Source organism: Heterodontus francisci, chromosome 11 (assembly GCF_036365525.1).
Source record: "Heterodontus francisci isolate sHetFra1 chromosome 11, sHetFra1.hap1, whole genome shotgun sequence".
Classification (NCBI taxonomy): domain Eukaryota; kingdom Metazoa; phylum Chordata; class Chondrichthyes; order Heterodontiformes; family Heterodontidae; genus Heterodontus; species Heterodontus francisci.
In genome coordinates this window covers 103663644-103679165 of record NC_090381.1, presented here as the reverse complement: position 1 = coordinate 103679165, position 15522 = coordinate 103663644, and the positions used below count along the sequence as shown (strand labels likewise).

Below are 15522 nucleotides of genomic sequence, written 5' to 3'. Positions count from 1 at the left end.
GAGAGACGGGGGGCGGGTACAGAGAGACGGGGGGGCGGGTACAGAGAGACGGGGGGGCGGGTACAGAGAGACGGGGGGGCGGGTACAGAGAGACGGGGGGGCGGGTACAGAGAGACGGGGGGGGCGGGTACAGAGAGACGGGGGGGGCGGGTACAGAGAGACGGGGGGGCGGGTACAGAGAGACGGGGGGGCGGGTACAGAGAGACGGGGGGGCGGGTACAGAGAGACGGGGGGGCGGGTACAGAGAGACGGGGGGGCGGGTACAGAGAGACGGGGGGGCGGGTACAGAGAGACGGGGGGGCGGGTACAGAGAGACGGGGGGGCGGGTACAGAGAGACGGGGGGGCGGGTACAGAGAGACGGGGGGGCGGGTACAGAGAGACGGGGGGGCGGGTACAGAGAGACGGGGGGGCGGGTACAGAGAGACGGGGGGGCGGGTACAGAGAGATAGAGAGATGGGGAGAGGCTAAAGAGTGAGCGGGGAACATTGAGCCGGGAGTGGGGAACACAGGAGACACGGGGAGGGAGGGAGGAGAGGTGGAAAGAGAAAGAGAGAGTGTGTGGGTGGAGAGGGACAGGATGAGGGGGAGAAGGAGCCAGAGAGGGACAGATAGAGAGAGAGGGGGAAAGAAAGAGACAGAGAGGGGAGGGGGAGAGGAAGTCAAAGAGTCCTTTACTTACAGCACAGAAGAAGGCCATTCTGTCAATCAAGCTCATGCTGGCTCTCTATGGAGCTCTGCAGTCAGTCCCACTCCCCTGCTTGATCCCCGTCGTCCTTCAAGTCTATTTCTCTCAGGTGGCCATCCAACTTCCTTGTGAAGTCATTGATCGTCTCCACTTCCACCACGCTTGTTGACAGCGAGTTCCAAGTCATTACCACCTGCTGCCTAAAGAAGTGCTTCCTCATATTCCCCCTGCATCTTTTGCACAAAACTTTCAATCTGTGTCCCCTAGTCCTAGAGGGGAGGGCGGGTGGGGGGGCAAGAGAGAACGAGACACACATACAGAGCGCAGCGAGGGGGGGGTGGTGGGGAGGACAGAGATCAAGGTCTCTGCTGAAAGACGGACATCTATCCAAAATACTCTGTACCGCTACATCAAATGTGTGGGCAGACGTTGACTACTTATGCAAGCAAAAGTAACGTCAAGTATGTCACTAACTCAGTTTGCAATACAGCGATGAGAAAGTAAGCCATTAAATTATTCATCTCATCGAGAGCTTCTTCACAAAAATGCACATTTGTTGTTTTTATAAGATAAATGTTTAATGCCTTTATCTTTACAAATTTGCTCACTGGCCCCCAGGGCCAACCATAAAGTGTAATGCGCACCTGCGCCCGAACAGGTTGGACAACCTTGCTCTAAAACATAGAGGAGGTTTGCTTATTCATCCTGATCTTGTTATCATCAACCTCTTCCCAGAGCTGAACTCATCATGACTCCTCCTCAGACTCTGGTTAGCATGTTCTTCCTCTGTGCACATAGCCTCTGGATGTAGGTGCAGCCCGACAGTGAGATATGTTTAGACGTGGCTCGTGCAGTAACTGTTTGTATATACACGTTCTACTTAGGTTACAACAAAAGCACACATTTTATTTGGATATTACTTCTAGTCCTGTGAGGCTTACAATAGTTGAATGATGTAACGACACCAATCACCGGCATTCCCTCTGATCTCAAGGTAGTTGCTGCAACAAATTGAAGCCTGAGGAGAGTCTCCTGGGCATATCACTTCTTTGTGTAAAGACTCCCAGCCTTTGTGTCGTTCTTTACATGGACCAACCAGATATGCTCGACCTGGATATTTCTTACCATTTTTGGTGTGTTACTGAATTTTTTTTATTGCGACAATACGTATATCTAGGCATACTGGAAGTTCTGCAACAGCTGGTTCAGTTGTATCTACAATATAAAACATTTGAGGTAGCCATTCAGAGCTCCCATAGATGCACTGTCAGGTTATCGTTCTAATCCACTTGATTGTCTGCAACAGTTCTCCAGTCAGCCTAGCCGTGGTGAATCGTACCATAGATTCCCATTCCTTTAGATACATGTCCTTCAGTATATGGATGGGCAGAATATTTGCACTTGTTCCAGTATCAATGTTTACTGTGAGCTTATGCTTGCCACTCTTCTGCTGACACATAATCCTGATCGAAGCCAATACCTCAGATTTTTTTAAATTCATTCATGGGATGTGGGCATCGCTGGCCAGGCCAGCATTTATTGCCCATCCCTAATTGCCCTCGAGAAGGTGGTGATGAGCTGCCTTCTTGAACCACTGCAGTCCATGTGAGGTAGGTACACCCACAGTGCTGTTAGAAAGGGAGTGCCAAGATTTTGACTCAGCGACAGTGAAGCAACGGCGATATAGTTCCAAGCCAGGATGCTGTGTGACTTGGTGGGGAACTTGCAGATGGTGGTGTTCCCATGCATTTGCTGCCCTTGTCCTCCTAGTTGGTAGAGGTCGAGGGTTTGGAAGGTGCTGTCTAAGCAGCCTTGGTGCGTTGCTACAGTGCATCTTGTAGATGGTACACACTGCTGTCACTGGGCGTCAGTGATGGGGAGAGTGAATGTTTGTGCATGGGGTGCCAATGAAGCGGGCAGCTTTATCTTGGATGTTGTCGAGCTTCTTCAGTGTTGGTGGAGCTGCACCCATCCAGGCAAGTGGAGAGTATTCCATCACACTCCTGACTTGTGCCTTGTAGATGGTGGACAGGCTTTGGGGAGTCGAGGTGAGTTACTCGCCTCAGGATTCCTAGCCTCTGACCTGCTCTTGTAGCCATGGTGTTTATATGGCTACTCCAGTTCAGTTTCTGCTCAATGGTAACCCCCAGGATGTTGACAGTGAGGGATTCAGCGATGGTAATGCCATTGAATGTCAAGGGGAGATGGTTAGATTCTCTCTTGTGGAGATGGTCATTGCCTGCCACTTGTGTGGCGCGAATGTTACTTGCCACGTATTAGCCCAAGCCTGGATATTGTCCAGGTCTTGCTGCATTTCTACACAGACTGCTGCAGTATCTGAGGAGTCGTGAATGGTGCTGAACATTGTGCAATCATCAGCGAACATCTCCACCTCTGATCTTATGATTGAAGAAAGGTCATTGATGAAGCAGCTGAAGATGGTTGGGCCGAGGACACTACCCTGAGGAACTCCTGCAGTGATGTCCTGGAGCTCAGATGACCTGACCTCCATCAGCCACATCTTCCTTTGCGCTAGGTATGACTCCAACCAAGGGAGAGTTATCCCCCAATTCCCATTGACTTCAGTTTTGCATAATAGCATTGACATGTTGATCCAAATTAACTATGTGAAATGCTTAAATAAAATAATAAATGCTGTAAATACTCAGCAGATCTGTCATCATCTGTGGATGTTTCTGTTTATTATTTCACATTTCCAGCATCTGCAGTATTTTGCTTTTATTATGTGAAATGCTTGCTCGCTGTTCATACGAGTGCGTTCTTCTTCCATGTCCTCCTGACAATCTGTCTCTCTGCTGACCTTATGTACCTACTTGGACTTTTTTTGTGTGTTGGCATACCTTTTGTTGCGTTTGCCATCCTGTCTTACATACACTCTCTCTGCATGTGATCTGCCACAATTCCTGTATACAGTATCTGAGCACGGCCTTTTTGCACTGCCTTGTCCAATATCCTCGCGCGTGCCACAAGCTTTGCACTGGTCCTGGTATGCCAGACAACTGCGAATTGGGCGAGTCAGGCCACATTTACCACAAGGCTTAGCCGACTTCTGAACCTTGGTTACCATACTAACTGTCGTAGCCATCCCCAATGCTCGTAACTATTGGCGCCCAACCATGATGGCTTCAAATTTCCTTCCATCATTGAGTAGGGCATCTATGGTGTGCCCTTTCTTCTTTTCTCGCAGGTCTTTTTGAAAGGCCTCTATTGGGGTAGATGTGATTACCATTCTGACAATTCAATATCTGTAAAGTCGCATTTTTGAGCTTTGTCTCGGCACCTTGCAACAAACTGGTCAGTGTACGTGTCTTGCCTTTGCCGGTAGGTCATAAGCTCAAGTCTATGTACTCGGAAATTTACCTTCATCTCGAATTGCTGCTCCAGGAATGTCCATAGCTTGCTAGGGTCCTTCTGATGCTCAGCTGACAATCCTGATGTACTGATCCGTTGTCCAGTGTGACCTTAAATCTTGTTAGCTTGTTTCTCTGGTTTGCTCACTTCCAGGAAACACAGTTCCAGTTGCTGTCAAAACAGTTAAATTCAGATGCTATGTCGATGCCTTCCAATCTATAATTGGATATCTGCAAGCTATTGTCTCAATGAAAAGGCTTTTTAAAAAATAAATATAGGAAATTTTTACATGTTCTCCCTTTCACCATCACCCTTTTTTTTTCTTGTTTAGATGGATTTGTTTTCTGCAGGCCTGCTCCTTTAATAATGAGACTGCATCTTTTTTTTTTAAACAGAGAGGGCAGTTCTTTGTTTATGCAGCTTTTTTTTTTTAAAAACTGTAAACTTTTTTTAAAACTGAGTTTTTTTTACTCCATGCAGGGCACTGCAGTTTGCAGTACCAGTAGCTGCCACAACCAGCCTTTTTTTTTTTTTTTTTTTATACTGTGCTGTGGACCTCCAGTGGCACTACTGAATTCTTCCTGCTCTTTTCGGCTTAGGCCCCGCTCACAAAGCAAAAAAAAACTGAAGCAGTGATGGCTTCAGCTACTGCTTTTCAAATCTTTTGAGCCATTGCCAAACCAATTAAAAGCTCTGATGCCCTGGCAAATTGCCTGCTGTACTCAGAGTTTCAACACCTCCTGGGCTCCTGTCCATAGCTAGTTCGCTACTGTGGGGTCTTCTGTCAGGTGCTCTCCAGGATCTTCAAGCACTCCAGGTAAGCAATCTGCTGTCCCTTGTTCTCTCAGTGTGTTCTTCAGAAAAAGAAAATTAAACGTTGCCACCATGTACTATTACTTGTTCCTTTGATATGCAAACTATTATAAAACTCACAGGATTACAAATAATATCCAAAGAAAATGTGGGTTTTTATTATAACTTAACTAGAACATACACATGCAAATATATATGTATGTATATATAAAACATGAGCCACATCTAAACACATTTCACTCTGTCGGGTTACACCCATAATCCCCTGGTCATGTGACATGACAATACTTCCTCCGGTGACCTTCACTGACAGCTTCTTAATGTGGTCCTCTCTCTTAAGGTCATCCCACAACAAAAAGCAGTTATTCCAAGCTGCTCAATGACAAGAGACAGCACTAGTGATGCATATTTTGCACAGCAGTACACAAGTTGCAATGTTTTAAAAGCCTTCCCACCTTCATGGTCGGGTCCATCAATATAATTAATGAATAAATGGTAATCATTGCAAAAGCCTCAAAGTTCAAGGTTCAAATACGGGTCATAGCTCACTGCAGACAGACCAATTCATTTGTTTTGGGCTGCTGCAAAATGCAGTCGTTACAATGGAATTGACACAATACATCCATTTCACATTTTGAGATACCAGTGAACGATCAATTAACTCCCAAGCTGCAAGACACTGGTGCGTCATCTATCCATAAACTCAAATTTACCTGAACACCAGATTTGCTCAGTGACATCGCTTTCCCTGCTGAGAAAGGCGGCCATGGGTGCACATCCCACTGTAGCACAATCGAGCGGACACCTCTGAGCAACACTGAGGGAGTGCTTTACTATTGGATGCACTGTGTTTCAGATACAAAACATATGAATAAAAAGGCGGGTAAAGACCACCTGGTTCATCCTGGCACTGTGTACCCTCTGCACATCTCCATCCACCTGACTGTCATTCTCCCAGCTCCGTGCCAATCATGCAATCTCTTAAAAGAAACAAAGAGAGGGGGGGGGGGGGGGGGGGTGGAAAGGCCAATTTAAGAAAAAGAAGTCTTGGATACTCTACATTTATCTCAATTAAAATACATTTTCCATTCCCACATCACATCTACATCTGGCTGCAATCTGTTTTTCTCATCCAAGGTCCTTACTCCCACACATATCTTTGTATCATCTGTGAACTTGCAGATAATTCCACGTTTCATCCAGATCATTGTTAAAGATGATGAACAGCACCTGCCCTAACACTGATCCCTGCAGGACTCCAATCCCCACACAGAACCAGTAACATTAACAGTCTTCTGTTTACAAAAATGCAACCATTGCCAAAACTGACTCATCTACCTGTTCAAAGTTAAAGAAACAATGGCACTACTTGAAGAGGAGCAGAGGGGCCTTCTTGGCATCCTGGGTGATACAACTGCACTTTTACATTCCCAGCTACCTACTCCATGTGCCACAATACTTCTGCAGCTGCTAACCAGACTAAACATCCTTGTGTCCACCTTTGATGCCCCCGCCACCAGTTAAAACCTTTATTCACTTCCATGCCAGTTGATCCTCCAGTCTGGGTCCTATTTTCATTCCCTCAAGTCCAAAGGGCGCAGACTTGAATTCATCTGATGCGCAACTGGTTTAACTATCTTTCACTAGGTCTGGCTGGATCACATCAAATCTGATGAATCACACTCTCCTCTGCCAAAATCAGGATTATCCTGGAGAACAAAATTAAGAAACTCAGCCACTTCTTTTCTTCACTACCATCTTTTTAAATCCCTAATTTCTGACCCCCTCCAACCTCATCTCCAACAAGTGCAAGGAGCCTACTTGTTTGCAAGATCATTGCTGGTTTAAGTAGCAGCACAGCACCAGACCAGGGCAGGGACCTGAAACGTTCATCCTGAATTCCGTTCACAAGCTGTGCAATGATTCTGTTGAAGCAGTGGTGTTCAGCCGGTATCCGAAAGCCACAGCATCATTCTCCCAGGATTTAATCAGACACTATCTTCGCAGGATCAGAGGGTTCAGGGACAGTGGAATGTCTTAAAATGAAGGCAGCTGCCACAAAAGCAGGCATTCATTCACTTACACAGAGAGGGTCCTTTCCCTGAAGGGTATTAGTGAGCCAGCTGTTTTTTTTAAATTTACCAAATTTATTGACTATTTTATGCTTTGCTGTGGTGGGATTTGCCAGTTTAGTATCATATCCACCAAGTCACTGTACCCCATCACTTTTTGACGCAACCCTCCAGTATTTCCCCAAGTGGTCATTCTTCAAATGCAAGCCTGGATTGTGCATGTTGGCAAGATATTGAGACACTTCAGAGCTAAGTCTGGGCCTATTGCCACCTGATGCCCACACATGTGCATTTTCCACTGCCAGAAACCTGACTGATATCATCTTCTTTAGCTCCAGGATTCTGTGTTTTAACAGTGGTGAGATCAGCTAACTCAGATCAGACTGGGGAGAAGGTACATTTATTTAACAGAAAGTCATTAATCTCAATGACTTTTAAACACTCCTAATTTAATGCCCAGATAGCAAAACTATAATAAAATAATTTTATCATTATTCTATTCACCACGGGTTAAAGCTTGTTCCTGCAAAGAACTTTTGACACTTAACTGTCTACATCCGTACACTGATCACAAGACTGATTACTTGAGCCCCAGTGACAGAGGACAGAGAGCTGCACTCTAACATGAATTGATGCCTTAAAAAGAGAGGAGAGAGAATTGGATGGGAAAGCAGTTTTACAGAACTCCGTCTACTTAGTGATATTTTCAGAATTTTAAAACAAATATCCAACTGATCAATGGCCCCAGCCTAGGGACTGAACACAACAGGAGGAAAGTATTTTTATCCAAGTTACACAATCAGAGCAGGAAAGCAGAAGCTATGATAAAACTTGCAACTCGTGAGGCAGTCGACCTCCCCCAAAGATTAAATAAGTACCATCGCCTCAGATGGAAGAGGAACTCTTTCGCAAAGACTTCAACTTAAACAGACTCCTTCTCGTTTTGGCATCAGACTGTTTTACACTTACGACAACCTCATCAAACCGAAACATTGGGCAAGGGGAAAGAAGGTAACAAAGTCAAATCTTTATCGACAGAAACCTAAGTGAGAATTAGCAGGTGCATTTTCACTTAAGTGGAAGGATTAATCTATCAATGTATAAATTCATGGTATGGTTTGCTGGATTAGACAGAACACAGACAATAGTAAAGGATGGCTAGACATTAACAGTTACAGTAATTAGGATAACTATTTAATTTTGATAAAAGCAAAATACTGCAGATGCTGGAAATCTGAAATGAAAACAAGAAATGCTGGAAGCACTCAGCAGGTCTGGCAGCATCCGTGGAAAGAGAAGCAGAGTTAACGTTTCGAGTCAGTGACCCTTCATCGGAACTGACAAATATCAGAAAAGTCACAGATTATAAGCAAGTGAGGTGGGGGTGGGGCAAGAGATAACAAAGGAGGTCTAGATTGGACCAGGCCACATCGTGACCTTTTGGTCTCTGCTTCTCTTTCCACGGATGCTGCCAGACCTGCTGAGTGCTTCCAGCATTTCTTGTTTTTATTTTATTTAATTTTGATGTTTGACTACATACTTTTCCCTTTCTTTTTGTTATTTTCATGTAATTTCCACAAAAGGTTAACTTGCTAAGGGCGTCTTGAATATTTTGAGTTTTTAAAAAGAGGACAGTTTGTAACTTTTTTAAAGGTTGAAGCAGCTATGTTTTTGTAAAAGAAAATAACTACAATACTGTACTGCATTGACTTAATTAATCCTTTTTGGACAAGAGAAAGAAATTCATCTCTTAAAAAAAAAAGACAATACTGAGACCATTCAGTAAAAGACTGAACTTTGATGAAGTGGGAGCTGAGAAAGTCGATACATGAGCATGTGTGAACACCCACTGAGGGCAAGAGGATCATCATTCTGTTCCTAAGTTCAAATTCCCAAATGTGAGTTATAAAAAGTAAAATCTCAACAATGCTGCAGTCTTTTGGGACATTGTTTGCAGTCTATTATCTGTAGCTGCTTGCTGATGGTGTGTATAGATTATGCAAGTGACTTCGCCCAGTTCATTGCTTCATTTCAAGTTCCAAGACTTATCTTTGGCTCATAAATCTGTCTTCTTATTTCATCTGCTCAATCTGATAATATTCTATATATTATTCATAAGTGGTTCAGTGCAAAGTATTCAGAGAGAAAATATTTGTCTTGATCTGCAAAATGATACAGTTATCATCTTCTATTTTCTAGACATGACTTTCAGAGTTATTACTGTAATATATGTCCCCATTTCATTCTCGCTCACATTTTGCTTCTTCCACTTAATCATATCTCGGGGGATTTCAAAGTGACAACAGTATATGCACAACTGTTACTAAACATCAGAACTTCCCACGCGTACTCACTTCCCTCTGCTCTCTGGAGACCTCAAAACACAACACAGTTCAATAGAAGTTGTTGATGTCAGAGCTTTATACCAGTGGTCTACAGGACCACCCCTCTTGGCGTGTTTCTACTCTTTACTATAACTAAGGAAAAACAAAGATTTGTTTCCTATAAAGCCTCTTAAAATTTGGACGCATAAATATGAACACTTTGTTGCAATTTCAAATCCCTCAGTCCCATTCCCCCACCTTCTCCCCGTAACCCTGCACATTCTTCCTTTTTATACAACTGATTAATTCCCTTTTGAATGATTAAATTGAACCTGCCATCACCATTTTCTCAGGCAGTGCATTCCAGACCTTAACCACTCTTGCGTGAAATGGTTTTCCTCATGTCACTTCTGCTTCTTTTACCAAATACTTTAAATCTTTGCCCTCTCATTCTCCATCTTTTCACAAGTGGGAACAGTTTCCCTCTATCTACTCTGTCCAGTCCCCTCATGATTTTGAATACCTCTATCAAATCACCTTTCAGCCTTCTCTTCAAGGAAAACAGTTCTAACTTCTCCAATCTATCTTCATAACTGAAATTCCTCATCCCTGAAACCATTCTCGCGAATCTTTTCTGTACTCTCTCCAATGCCTTCACATCTTTCCGAAAGTGCGGCACCCAGAATTGGACGCAATACTCCAGCTGAGGCCACACTAGTGTCTTACACAGGTTCAACATAACTTCCTTGCTCTTGTACCCTATGTCCCGATTAATAAAGCCCAGGATACTGTATGCTTTATTAACCAATCTCGGAACCTGTCCTTCCGCCTTCAATAACTTATGCACATATACACTCAGGTCCCTCTGCTCCAGCACACCCTTTAGAATTGTATTCTTTATTTTATATTGTCTTTCTATGTTCTTCCTGCCAAAACGAATCACTTCACATTTTTCTGCATTGAACTTCATCTGCCACCTGTCTGCCCATTCCACCAACTTGTCTATGTCCTTTTGAAGTTCTACACTATCCTCCTCGCAGTTCACAATGCTTCCAAGTTTCATATCATCTGCAAACTTTAAAATTGTGTCCTGTACACCAAGGTTTAGGTCATTAACATATATCAGGAAGAAAAAGGGTCCCAACACTGACCCCTGGGGAACCCCACTACAAACCTTCCTCCAGCCTGAAAAACATCCATTAACCACTACTCTGTTTCCTGTCACTCAACCAATTTAGTATCCATGTTGCTACCGTCTCTTTTATTCCATGAGCTACAAGTTTGCTCACAAGTCTGTTGTGTGGCACTGTATCAAACGCCTTTGGAAAGTCCACGTACACCACATCAACAGCATTGCACTCATCAACCCTCTGCGTTACGTCCTCAAAAAACTCCAGCAAGTTAGTTAAACATGATTTTCCCTTAAGAACTCCATGCTGGCTTTCCTTAATTAATTTGCATTTGTCCATGCGACTATTGATTTTGTCCCGAATTATTTTTTCTCGAAGATTTCCCCACCACCGAAGTTAAACTGACTGGCCTGTAGTTGCTGGACTTACCTTTACACCCTTTTTTGAACAAGGGTGTAACGTTTGCAATTCTCCAGTCCTCTGGCACCACCCCCGAGTCTAAGGAAGACTGAAAAATTATGACCAGTGCCTCTGCAATTCCCACCCTCACTTCCCTCAGTATTCCTGGATGCATCTCATCCGGTCCTGGTGCTTTAACCACTTTAAGTACAGACAGCCTATCTAATACTTCCTCTTTATCAATTTTAAACTCCTTTAGTGTCTGTCTTACCTCCTCTTTCAACATTGCCTGGGTTGCATCTTCTTCCTTGGTAAAGACAGATGCAAAGTATTCATTTAATACCTCAGCCTCTATGCCCTCTGCCTCCAGGTGCAAATCCCCTTTCTGGTCCATAATCAGCCCCACTTCTCCTTTTACCACCCTTTTACTGCCAGTCTCTTTGCTTCACTTATTTGCTTTTTCACTTCCCCTCTGGACGTTCTATATTCAGCCTGGTTCTCAATAGTGTTTTCTACCTGGCAGTTATAAGCACACTTTTTCTTCTTTATCTTGATCTCTACCTCTTTTGTCATCCAAGAAGCACCCTCTATTCAACCTTCCAGCAGACAGCCCTTCCACCAACATCCAACTCCTGCCACCCCACCCCCAAAATACCGTCTCCAGGAACATAATTAAGCTTCGAGGTTTACACTTTCTGCCATCACATAATTTGAATCTGAAATGACCTATATTACTCCCCTAATGCCTTGCAACAACACAATCACCAGAAATCAATTACTTGTATATTTTAAGTTCGATGGCATAAAGTGCTTTATCTTCTCACTCCTGTGAGTCTGTCAGCCCTCTCACATATATGTAAAAGATTCCATGGCACTATTTTGAACAGCAGGGCATTACCCCTGATGTTCCAGTCAATATTTATCCTTCTGCCAACATCACTAAAAAAAAACGTATTAACTGGTCATGACCTCATTGCTATTTGTGGGAGCTTGCTGTGCACAGATAGGCTGCTGTGTTTCCTTTGTTAAAATAGTGGCTGCACTTCAAAAAGTACCTCAATGGCTGTAATGTACTGTGGGATCTTCTGAGGTTGTGAAAAGCACTATACAAATTGAAGTGATTCCTTTCCAGGACAAGTCAGAGTGGGTCAAATTTCCCAGATAGCATCCAAAAGCCGTTTCATTGCTACGAAAATATTTCCACTGTTGCATACTTAATTGGATCTCACCAACTATATCATTGACTCCCATCATACCTTCCAATGCACCAGGGACAACCCCGGATTGAGCAACCCACCTTGAGCCTCTGTAAAGGCTGGAGGTGCAGAAACGTCAAGCAATGATGAGGAGAAAGGGGCCTCTAAGCTGCTGCCGTAAAATTTATATTTTGGGTGAATACTCTGAAGTTCTACAAGTAGTGTAGAACAGTCAAGTTGTTGTGTCTGGTCCACAGGGTTGGAATCTGCTCAGAACATATTCAGCCCCCTCCTGCCTTGGTGTGGAACATGCGTATCTTTGTAGCCTTCTGAACCCTTCTGTTTGATTATAATGCCTACAGATTAGTAAATTCAGACACTTGTAAACAAAAATGAGCAAGCTGTGTAGAATCAAAAACATCAATTACTAGAGATGCAAAGCACGTCAGTCAGCATCTGAATGAGAAAGCTACGGCAATGTTTCAGGTTCATAGGGACTGTCTGACCTGCTGTGCACTGCCAACTCTTTCTGTTTCTATTACAGATTTCCAGTTGGAAAACCTCTGTCCTGTGGGGGAAACTAAAACATATAAATGTGGAAGTATTTTTAAATGCTCCACAAGGGCAGCACAGTGGCGCAGTGATTAGCACCGCAGCCTCACAGCTCCAGCGACCCTGGTTCAGTTCTGGGTACTGCCTGTGCGGAGTTTGCAAGTTCTCCCTGTGACTGCGTGGGTTTCCGCCGGGTGCTCCGGTTTCCTCCCACAGCCAAAGACTTGCAGGTTGATAGGTAAATTGGCCATTGTAAATTGCCCCTAGTATAGGTAGTTGGTAGGAGAATGGTGGGGATGTGGTAGGGAATATGGGGTTAATGTAGGATTCGTATAAATGGATGATTGTTGGCACAGACTCGGTGGGCCGAAGGGCCTGTCCAGAAAAAAAAACATGCAGCATTTTGGGAACTTGATTTCAATCAGTTTTAAAACCAACGGTTGTTTCTGAAGTACTAAAGCACGAAAGCAAGTTTTAAAGTTTGCATCACTTTTCTACTGGCAAGCCTGAATGAAGAGAAGAGCAAAGCAACATGAGCCAAGATTGTAAGATTCAGAAGTAATAAGATAACAGGAGTGAAGGTTAATAAAGCAGAAAAAAATATACAGAAAGACAAATATTCAGAAGAGAGTAGATTGCATCACTGCTCAATGAGACAGGATGCAACACTGCCTTATAAAACTCTAACCTGAATAAAGCGAGAGATGGTGTAGGGAGAGCTAGGGCACACTTCATCAGGAGAACAACATGCGAATTCGGGAAACTCAACACGGTTCCATTACCTTGACATAGAGCATTGTGGGACAATCGAGGAGCATAAATACATCGCAGGTGCGGAGGGAGGTCACCTGATCCAGATTGGATGTACCCCAGGTTTCAGACAGATGTAGAGCTGAAAGTTGCAGTTGTGCTGGCCTTAATCTTCCAATCCTCCTTAGATACAGGGGTGGTGCCAGAGGACTGGGGAATTACAAAGGTTACACCCTTGTTCAAAAAAAGGGTGCAAGGATGAACACAGAAACTACAGTTTAACCACAGTGGTGGGAAAGCTTTTAGAAACGATTAAATAGGATTACTTAGGATATAAAGCACAGAAGAAGCCATTTGGCCCAACCAGCTCATGCTGCCATTTATGCTCCACTCGAGTGTCCTCCCACCTTTCTTCAGTTGACTCTTAACTGCCCTCTAAAATGGCCTAACAAGCCACTCAGTGTCTCAAACTGCTGCAGACAAAAGTACTGTCGGTTCACCATGGACTGAGCGGTTCAAGAAGGTGGCTCACCACCACTTTCCCAAAGGCAGTCAGGGATGGGTAATAAATGCTGGCCTTGCCAGTGAGGCTCATTTGATCTTAATCAGTTTATTCAATACATCCCCTTTTTATTTTAAATATACTTAACTCATTGCTCAACTCATCATATAATGCCATGTCCACCTGTTCTATCTCCCTGGGAAATACCTAAGCAAAATAATTATTGAATATTTCTGTCAGCTCTGTGATAGTATCCTGTCTATCCTTTAATAGTCCTATTCACATCACAGCCTTCCTTTTTTAATTCAGATGTCTGTAAAATGTATTATTTTGTTTTATAATCTAGGACAAAAATTAAAGTCACTTGGGCAAGTGTGGATTAATTAAGGAAAGCCGACACAGATCTTTTAAAGGCAAATTGTGTTCAACTAACTTGATTTGAGTCTTTTGATGAGGTAACACAGAGGGTTGATGAGGACAATGCTGTTGATGTGGTGGATGTGGACTTCCAAAATGGGTTTGATAAAGTGCCACAATATAGGCTTGTCAGAAAAGTTAAAGCCCATGGAATAAAAGGGACAGTGGCAGCATGGATACACAATTAACTGAGTGACAGGAAACAGAGAATAGTGGTGAATGGTTGTTTTTTTGGAATGGAAGAACGTATATGCTGGGAGTCCTCAGGGGTCGGTAGTAGGACCACTGCTTTTTGTGATATAAATTAATGACTTGCACTTGGGTGCACAGAGCACTATTTCAAAATTTGCAGATGACATCGAACTTGGAAAATGTAGTGAACAATGAGAAGGATGGTGATAAACTTCAAGAGGACATAGACAGGTTGGTGGAATGGGCAGACACGTGACAGATGAAATTTAATGCAGAGGTGTTGCGAAGTGATACATTTTGGGAGGGAGAACAAGGAGAGGCAATTTAGAGGGTATAATTCTACAGCTGATGCTGGAACAGAGAGAACTGTGCTTTATAAAGAGAGACAGAGGCCAGAATTTTATGGGACCCGGCGGGGTTGGAGTCGAGGAAGCGGATATGGATGGCGAAGGCGTTCCCGCTCTGACCTCAGCTGCCGCCACGACCACCTTGTGACAGCAGTGGAGCAGCAGCAGTCTGCATCTGGGGGCTCCTCTCAGGGCGCTGCTGATGCGGACAGTGGCTCCTCGGTCCCTCTGTCAGTGATGCCAGTGCCTCAAATTGTCAAGGATGACAGAGGGTGATCCTGAGACTCCTGAGGTGCTCCTTAATATGCCAGGGCCCTCATGGCCTCGGGCAGCCAGAGGACGGCCACCAAGGTCATCCCAAGCCACGGTGTTGCCTCATCAGCCACCTGCCTCCACATAGCTGGCAGCAAAGGGGGATCGACATGTATGAGTACTTGGAAAAGGTTTAAGAATTCACTGCAACAGCACATTGATTTCAATTTCAATGTCATACCGAGAGCAAAGGAAGATGGTTGTGGTTGTTGGAGGTCAATCATCTGAGCTCCACAACATCACTGCAGGAGTTCCTCAGGGTAATGTCCTAGGCCCAACCATCTTCAGCTGCTTCATCGATGACCTTCCTTCAATCATAAGGTCAGAAGTGGGGATGTTCGCTGATGATTGCACAATGACCAGCACTATTCGCGACTCCTCAGATACCGAAGCAGTCAGTGCAGAAATGCAGCAAGACCTGGACAATATCCAGGCTTGGGCTGATAAGTGGCAAGTAA

General features: G+C 44.1%; 2 protein-coding genes across 12 annotated transcripts in view; one reads left to right on the top strand and one right to left on the bottom strand.

Annotated features, from left to right (window-relative positions):
• LOC137375437 (mediator of RNA polymerase II transcription subunit 12-like protein) overlaps positions 1-15522 on the bottom strand; it is a 604549-nt gene that overhangs the window by 166084 nt on the left and 422943 nt on the right. The window lies entirely within an intron of this gene.
• The window catches only part of LOC137375436 (P2Y purinoceptor 13-like), a 57029-nt gene continuing 49352 nt past the window's right edge, over positions 7846-15522 (top strand). For 2 of the 4 annotated variants that reach the window (XM_068042651.1, XM_068042649.1), the window contains exons 1-2: positions 7846-7954; positions 8677-8841. The gene's annotated coding sequence lies outside the window, so the exon portion shown is untranslated. The remainder of the gene's footprint in view (positions 7955-8676; positions 8842-15522) is intronic. The other 2 variants (XM_068042645.1, XM_068042644.1) reach the window with 2 other exon arrangements.